We start from the raw sequence: 8,995 nt of genomic DNA on the forward strand, positions 1-8,995 counted from the left end.
GACACAGAAGACGCCCGATATGAACCGTGCTGTGGGCACAGCCATGTTGGCTTTCCTTGTTTCATGTTTTGATTTTTGTAGGGTTTTTCTGGTTGTTTGGTTTTGTTTTTTCTAAGATGACCCGCAAGCACTAAATATTAGCTTAAGTAATTGGGAAAATAATCCACTGACTGTTCCAGGTCTTAGACCATCAAATACAATTTTACAAATCTGACCCAACTACACAAGCTGTTTCAACTGAGAGAAAGTAGTTCTAACTTGCTGTAAACTGCTACATTTTGAAACTGGAAAAGCCCTTGGAAAAGGGTTAGACTAGAAGCAGCCTTTTATATATTATCCAGCACTGGCAAAACCAAAGGCTCGAGTCCTCCCAACAGTCTTCTGTCGTCTTCTCTCTCACTCCAAGTAAGTCCTCCCACATCTGTTTTTATAAATTGCAAGGATTTCAGCTCACCCACTCCTCTTTCTGAAGGCACTAGAATTCCCAGTAGCCAGTTTTGGGTACTGAATAATAAATGAAAAAAGAGATTTGTGGATAGGAACTGTACAAATTAACTAAACTGGGTTATATTCCTTCAGTTGTTAATGCAAGTACTTAAAATAAAGTTTATTTGGAGGACAAAAAGGCTGTTGTCTCATCCATATATTTTTTTATAACAACATGCTTTTAACGACACCATTGTTACAGCTCTGCCAACAAACTTAAGCAACTGCTTACCCAGTGCTTTAAGGAAATAACTTCTATAAACAACAAGAGAAATTATTTAAGTGGTTCTAAAAACACAGAAAAATAATTTGCCTCTTGCCTACTGGAGACTGCCCCAGTTAGTTTAACCTAAGTTTCCTAGGCAGCTCCTTGGTATCAAAAAAGTCTATACACCGCAGCCTAACAAGCCACTGCTCTCTTGTGCTCCAACGCTTTCAAAAGTAATCCTGCTGGAAGCTCAGAAGCTTTTCAGAAGTTAACAGACACCAATTCTGTCTTCTCTATTATGCAGGCAGAACATAACTAGCAGTGAGAGGACAGGCGGACTTGTCTGTGTGCAAGATGCTGAGCACACAGCTTTGACCTCCTCAATACAGCACTCGCAACAAAGCGGAAAGATAAGCTGCAAGCAAACATAGCTGGATAAAAACTAGTTTCAAGTCTAAAAATTAGGACTACCTTAGCTTAATGCAACTCACCACAGACATAGTATTAGTCAGAACACACACACACCCCTTTAAAGAAATAGGAGCTGAAGTGTCTCTGCACTAACACCTAACTGTCGCCAAAAGCTATTTTGACAAAAAAAAAAACCAAACCAAACCAAACCAAACCAAAAAACCCCACAGACTTCTTATGATTCTAAAGGAAAAAACTCATCCTGTTGAGGCATCGAATGCAAAAGCTAATCCATACATTTATCTATGGATAAGTGTTTACAAAGATGTAGTACACTCTGCACAAAGGATACACTAACATGGAGCACTTAGATCAGTTTAGTTCAGCTTTGGAAGGAAATGTGTGTGCAATCGCCTCGCAGGCTTAGCAGCTGGCTGACAGACATCTCACAAGATCATTCTTATTTGATGCACAATACCTATAACCTGCCTAAAGACACCCACAGGAAGAGTCTGTTCTGCATTTAACAATGTAATTTTATTTATTTAACAGAGTAATTTATTCCTTCACACTGAAAAAAAAAAATCTGCCTTAAGTGCATCCCAGCCTTCAGAGTGTTCCCAGGACACTTCCCACTCAGATCAAGCTCACAGAAGAGCTCTGCAACAAAGATCTGGTGAGAAGTACCAGATCAGCACGAGCTCTTCAATACCAACTTTATCTGAAGAAAAGGCAGACAAGAGGAAATTTTTCTTCTATCTAAAAGCAGGAACCCTCACAGCTGCTGATAATGAGCTGCAGCCTTAGACTTCCTCAGCTATTTGTTTTTCCACCTCTTCTCTTTCCAATACCTTCAAGAGAAAAAATAAGCAGGACGTATTTGCTCCTACTCCTCCAACCAGAAACAACCTAAATACCTGAGTGCATAGTAACAGCCAACAAACCAGCAGACAGAAAGAGAATAGGAAACCCCGGGAAGATTGGAATGCATATTTCATACCCTACAGTTTACTACTGCTGGTTGGTTGAGGGGGAAATAAAGTGATAAATAAAATATTAACTAACAGGCTTGACCTGCTGCCTTATAGGAAGAGTCATTTATGTTCAGTTCTAAGTTTTATGGGGTGAGTGGAGATGTCAGTGACTGATAACTGAATTAACAGCAACACCAAGACATTCTGTCAAGTTGCTCATCAACAGTTTCTGAGGTTATTCTTCAGCTGCTTGTAACCTCTTCCCGCTGTTCAAAGTGGAATGCTCCATTCTGAATATCTGACCTCAGCCAGAATTCTCTGGGAAAATCATATTAACCGAGATGGTTTGGATGATGAGATCAGTAGCATTTCAACATAACTGCATATTAGATCCTCGCAGATAAGTTGCATACTGGCTCCAGTATTTGCATGTTACAGAGCAGAAGTCACTCAGTAAAGATTTGAAGGAGAATAAAGCTCATTGCAATGGTTCTTCCAAGATGCTACAATCTCATGGATGCACGATATTGAGAGTAGGAAAAATTCCTCTCCTATGATCTCAGTGTTGCTAGTACCAGCACTGAGCTGAACAAAGAGGAAAGAGCTCACCCAGAACAATGGAGAGAAAAATCTGTAACTGCAATTGATTTTGACTGAAAATGCACAAGGATGAGTTCAAATCTCAATAAAAAAGACAGCAAACAAACCAAGGTGTTCTTATCCTTTTTGGTGTTTGTTCTATAGGTACTAACAGCAAAAAGTTACACTAATTCTCTACCTCACTGGTTCAATAAATTGAATTATAAAACCTGATTATTTAAGAGTTCAACATGGCACCTTAGAACACGCTTCAAAGAATTATTTCAGAAAGTAGCCTGGATCCACAAACTGGTTAAAAAGTGAGCATAAGAAACATCAAATTACTGCTTGTGCAACATGTATTCAGTTCTCCTGAGAACATGCACTACAATACTATCTTCAATTATGCACCTGAACTATTTTTAATCACAGGACTTTTAGCCCACACAGCATTTCCCTTCCCCATTTTCTGTATAAGTTAAAGCAGCACAGCACAGAATTTAAAAAGGGAAAAGACAGCTGAATGCTTTCCAGAATTAGATTTCCTTTCCTATCCCAAAATTAATGCTTACACCATATCTCCTCTTAAATTCAAGTTGGGTATGCATTTTCTGCATGGCAAATTTGAAATATCTGAAGGTATATCAGAATAACGTCATGTAAACAGGTATCAATGCAACGAATGCTTGTTCCTTGAAATTACAATGAAAATAAAACCATCCTTCACAGAGGCTGCTGTGCAGGTTTTTAAAAAGAGAGAGAGAAGTAATTGTGTATCCTACACTTACACAAGCTCTGCAGAAAGTTCAACAGCAAAAATTAATGAACAAGACTGTGTGCTCACTGGTGCTAAGGAAGGAAAAAAGTGAAGCTGTATTTGAAGCAAAGAGGGCAGAACTAAAGTTTGGTCTGCTCTGCATTCTTTCTTCCCTTCTATTTTTGCATTTAATGCAATTTGGTAGATTATAATCTCATAAATAAATTTTGAAGTCATGTTTTAAATTCATAAACCTCACTGATGATAGAGATCAATGTTTCTGTTTTATGAAAGGAGCATGGCCCATTGTGTATTCCTACAGTTATCTCCAAATTCCACATGTGCAAAAGCAAATCTGCTCAGTTGTTTTCTTCCTCTAACATTCTCGCCATCTGCTCCATTTCCAAGAGACGGGCCACCTGAGCATATGCAACAGGTCCTACTTCACTTCTTATAGCTCCATGTGCCCATGCAGATTTGAGCATACAAAGTTAAAAGAGATTCTCTTATTTCTGTTCAAGATCTTTTGATTGAAACAGCATTGACGACTTTGTGCGATCAAAACTGTTCTCAAATCAAGGGTTGCCAAGCAAAGTTTATCTGGAATTAAACAAATACTTTGTATCTGAAAAATCCTTACAAAATACCTCTACTCACCAGTGACATTTCTTCTGTATCTGTTGTCAGAACTGGCATGCTATTCAGTTCCACGACAAAGAATGACTGAACTTGTACTGCTCCTACAGCCTAGTAAGCTCTTTCCGACTTCTCTGCTCCTTTCAAAGTACTGCACAAACGTACAATCAGGACAAGAAAGGTCTCGATGCTTCTGGCTGAGGAAACGTGCAAGATGAGCAGATGCCATGAAGGATTCAACATATCGAAGTATTTCAAGTTTGATTTCCAAATCTGTTCTTCAGCTTTTGCTACTCGTTTGTCTAGAATCAACATATCATGCCCTCCACAAAAAAGATGATTACCAAAATCCAGTGGGTTTATAAGGGGATCAACTACAACCATCCCTTGGTTTAACAGCAATTCTCTCTTAACTGATGCCTTTGAAGCATTATCATGTTCCATAGATAAATGATCAAAACTCATTGTATGTCAGTTTTGTTATTTTCAAGATAAAATTTTATTATTTTACAGATATCTACTTAGACACATTTCTTAACAGCATTCTTAGACTTTGAAGAAGTGTGCTCTAAGTTTTTCACTTTTTCACGGTGGGGGGAAAAAAAATTCCCTATACTTGGATTTAATTACAGAGGAGAAATTTAAGTGTTCAAAATCGTTTATGCTCCCAACATCCCTAAAATGGCATCCAGCTTTCTTTTGAAGTGCAAGTCATCTTTATTCTCAAATTGATTCCAGTTGGAAGAACCTATGCCAAGCTCCTCTTGGACACGGTCAAATTTAAATTTAACCTTTACCTTCAGTGCTTGGTATCTCTTCATGGTAATGGCAGATTTTCAACAATATTCCAGTGATCAGGTCTGTGGAGCTCATCTCCTCCCTCCTCCCACCCCAGCCCTTTAATCTTACTGAAGAAAATGAGAAAGAAAGTTGTCTTACCGAAAACTCCAAGGTTAATGTCCCCTGCGAACCCCACCTAGCAAGTCGACATCATGACATGTCAGGTCAGCCTCAACCACGCTTCCCTGATAGTCAGGTAAAAGGAAGGAGTTAAAATACAAAATTGACACTTGCAGATTTCTGGACATCAGAAAATGTGATGCAATATATTCTGAACTGTCTTTCAGAGCTTCTGGTAACCTCCAAGTTGTTAAAGTATTTCTTCACAGGGATTCTCCTGTTCTAAAATTTCAAAAGTTCCTGATCAATAATCCAATATTGCAGACCCACCTTCACCATTTTGTTTGAATGAGAACAAAAGCTTAAGATTTCCCTTTAACATGAATTTTTTTTCTCCCCTACTCTACACATTTTATCAACTAATATATGCTCCACTTAGCCAGCCTGGGTTTCAAAAGACATTTTAAGCCAATAGACTGTAATAGCTTCACTCAAATTCTAAGTTAACAGAAGCTCTAACTTTTTTATTTAGAAAAAACAGGAAACACAACTTGGTACGCTCTTTCTATAAGGCTCTGATCTACTTAATTAGTTCATGTGAATGACAGAACTCAATCTGGCAAACCTTGGTTGTAGAAGCAATCCTTAATCACTCAAGTACTCCAGCTCAAGTCATGCGTGATCAAAGACTATTCACGACCCATTTGTAGGACAGGGTCCTTGCTGTTCTACATATGTGCCACCATAATTTTTGGATAACAATTAAGTCCTGCTGAAAATACATACACCCACATTAGGGTCCACAGGTCTAGGTGTCAAACGTTTTACTAAGAGGTTTAAGACTTTTGCTGAGTACTTCACACTTATTTTTCTCCAGCCTTATAATAAGAGTGCCTTCTGTATTTTTTGTTGTGTAGTTCAAAATACAGAAATGGGCTTCATGTCCAAATGCACCAGGGACAAATATTGTCAGGTTTTTATATAAAGCCACCAAAATCTTGTGGTGATGTTCTACTTAAACAGTTTATTCTGAAAAGGTTTAAGCAATGTAGCTGTCATTCTTTAATAATTAGACTACAGAAGCTGAGTCCTGAAAATAAACAATTGCTACAAAACCCTAAAACTTTAAAGCTTTGAAAAAATGCAGACTGTTTAATGAATTAGTAAAATTAAAAGCTGTGTTTAGTAAACTGACGGTTAATAATGTGAAAGGAAGACTATAATCACACAATTGCTGTAAAAATCTTTTGCTCGAGTTTTGAAATTTCTAGGAATCTGGCAATCTACTACTTATTTTTAAGTCAAACACCTTATTAATACAGACAATTTAAGCAACTGCTATAAATGAGTGATCAAATGATTATTAAAATCCCATTTCATGGCTCCTCCTCCAACGCCAGCAGGACACTCATAAAAATTTAATATAGGTTTGGAAGTTGAAATCCATTTTCAACATATTCTATAAAAGGATTGTTTTGAAGTTATACTGAAGAAATGATCAAAACAGATGCACAAGAGTAAATTTAAATTTATTTTTGTTTTGACTATATATCAAAATTGTGCTGAGTAGATAGTGCAAAATTCTTCTCTTGAGTATCTGTCATCAGGCATGGTAGATTTTCCCACTGTGCTACAGTATCTTTGTTCAATAATTTTGTTAAATTCTTCAGGTTCAGTATATACCACTACTTGAGTTAAGTTGTAGTACACATTATCTTTACGGATTCAGTAAAGCACTGCTGCAAATTTAAATGGTGAATATGAGTATCCATAAATCATGTAAATCAAAGAACTTGGTATATCTTGTAAATACCAACTTTACTGATTTTAATTTTCAATTATAAAAATGTATAGCTCACTTCTCATATTCAATAAAAATATTAGGATAAGTGGTGATTTGGGTAGAAATAAATACAAGATGCAACTTTACAATTCTCAAGGAAGACAATTTTAACATTTTTGTTCCTTAGTTGTTTTGTAAACATTATAATCAAAGCGTTTCACTTCCTCCCCAGACCCCCATAAGCATGCACTGGCACTTCACCTGTCCTGGGCTAACACTTGAAATGTGCAGTACGTGAATACGCTCTTTCTCCCAGGATAGAGAGTACTTTAAATTTGATTCCAATTAAGCTTACTTATACCAGATCCCCTTTACAATGATTACTGAAAAGCAAATACTTATCAGGACTACAGGGTTCTGCTCAGCACCACAAAAGCTATATAATTACTATACAGTCATATTGACAGGACAGCAAATCCTTGTATTAAAACAAAATTACAAGCCAGATCCTTACCACAAGCAAAAGCCTGAAACATATACCCAGGCAATACCCCTCTGACTTCACTGCTCAAGTAAGGAACAGAGAGGACAGGATTTGGCCCCATTTACTTCATGAAGTTTAAAAAAAAAAAAAAAAAAAAAGGCTTTAAACATACTAAATACTAATTTTGAAAAGCACTTTAAATTATTTATGACTAATTCTACTAATTTGAAAGGAAGAGCCTGACACAGGGGCAAACCCATTTTCAAGAACCAGATATACATCCTCGCTTCAATTCAGGTCAAAACTCAAACCATGCGATCATATACCAGACCCACGACAGTAAAGCGTGAGAAGGCTCATTTTCTGTTTACATTCTGACATAACACACTTGCAAGACACCAGACAGGAATAGAAGACAAAGGGAGGAGTATGACCACTGAAGTTTAACTTCCTTAATAGTCTGTGTTTAGAATGCTGTAAATCAATGAGCAATGTATTTGATTTGGATATTTAGAGGTACGGCAATAGTTTTCTTTAGAGAAAGTTTAAATCCGTTTGTTTCTCTCTTTTCTTGAGAAGCAAATGTTCTTCATTGGGGCAGAGAATGGCTCAGATGCAACAGAAGAGTAATGTCATGACTTGCCAGTTAAAATTGACATCTGGGAAAGTCCAAGACAAGGGTCAAAGCAACACATAATACCCCAATAATGTAGCTAGTAATGCCCCCAAAAGATACTAAAGGGTTTGGTTTTGTTTTTTTTTTTAACAGCCTTTATTACAAGGCATGAGAATTCTAAGGCAAATTGTTCATCATGGCAGAACATCAAATGAAAACATCAAGACAGAAATAAGCAGAATATGGAGAGTATGTTTGTGTTATCTGTAGCAAGAAGTTAAGTTTACTGTGCCACAGCACCTAATTTATAATTCTTATTTGTAGTGAAATATTATCTTAAGTTAGACTGAGATGCTCGAGATCAAAACCATTTCTCTACGTGTTGGTACACTGAATAATACAATATGGCTGGATCCTAACGGAAGAGCCTCTAGAGGGACTCCACAGTGCATAATCAAAAGGAACAAAATTAACACCATTGTAGGCTCTGCTTCCTTCTCCACGTTACATTAGAAGGTTATATTTAAATTAGATCTCTGTGAATGTTTGGATACATTTCAACACTTTTCAAAGAAAAAAAGAGTTTCAAAATTAGATGCTGGTAAGTTACTGAACAGCAATTAAACAAAAAGTGCCCTCTGGGCTATCTGTAATTTCTCCTACTTTTCAGTCTGATGTCCACAGTGCTACATGTTGGAAAGCACAAGAAATTTTGTATGAATTTGATCACTCACATAGGCAGTTATACTTTGAAAACAATGTTTTTCGCAAGAATTACCAATGAAATAATGTTTTAGGACACAATTGAATTTGAAATAGGTAATGTTTTGAATAGATTTTTGAGTTTTATTGAAATCTTACATGAACAAGAAATTGGAAATACAATCACATCAAGGAACAAATTGCCACGGCTTTGACGTTTTAAGCCAAACAAATTTTGTAGGGCAGATTTTCAAAAAGGTGTGAAGTTATAACAATTTAAAAACACAGTTAACCTACTTCTAGGAATGCAAAACATACAATCATGTTATTTTCAATACAAGAGAACTTAATTTGTTGTAATTTCTTAAAACTACTAAGACAAAGCACTAGCTTTTACTTTTATGTACAGCATACTCCTACGTAGTCTATCTCAAATAAAAAAAAAAAAAAAAAAAAAAA

The sequence above is a fragment of the Antrostomus carolinensis genome, unplaced genomic scaffold (genome assembly GCF_000700745.2).
Source record: "Antrostomus carolinensis isolate BGI_N321 unplaced genomic scaffold, ASM70074v2 scaffold14221, whole genome shotgun sequence".
Taxonomy (NCBI): domain Eukaryota; kingdom Metazoa; phylum Chordata; class Aves; order Caprimulgiformes; family Caprimulgidae; genus Antrostomus; species Antrostomus carolinensis.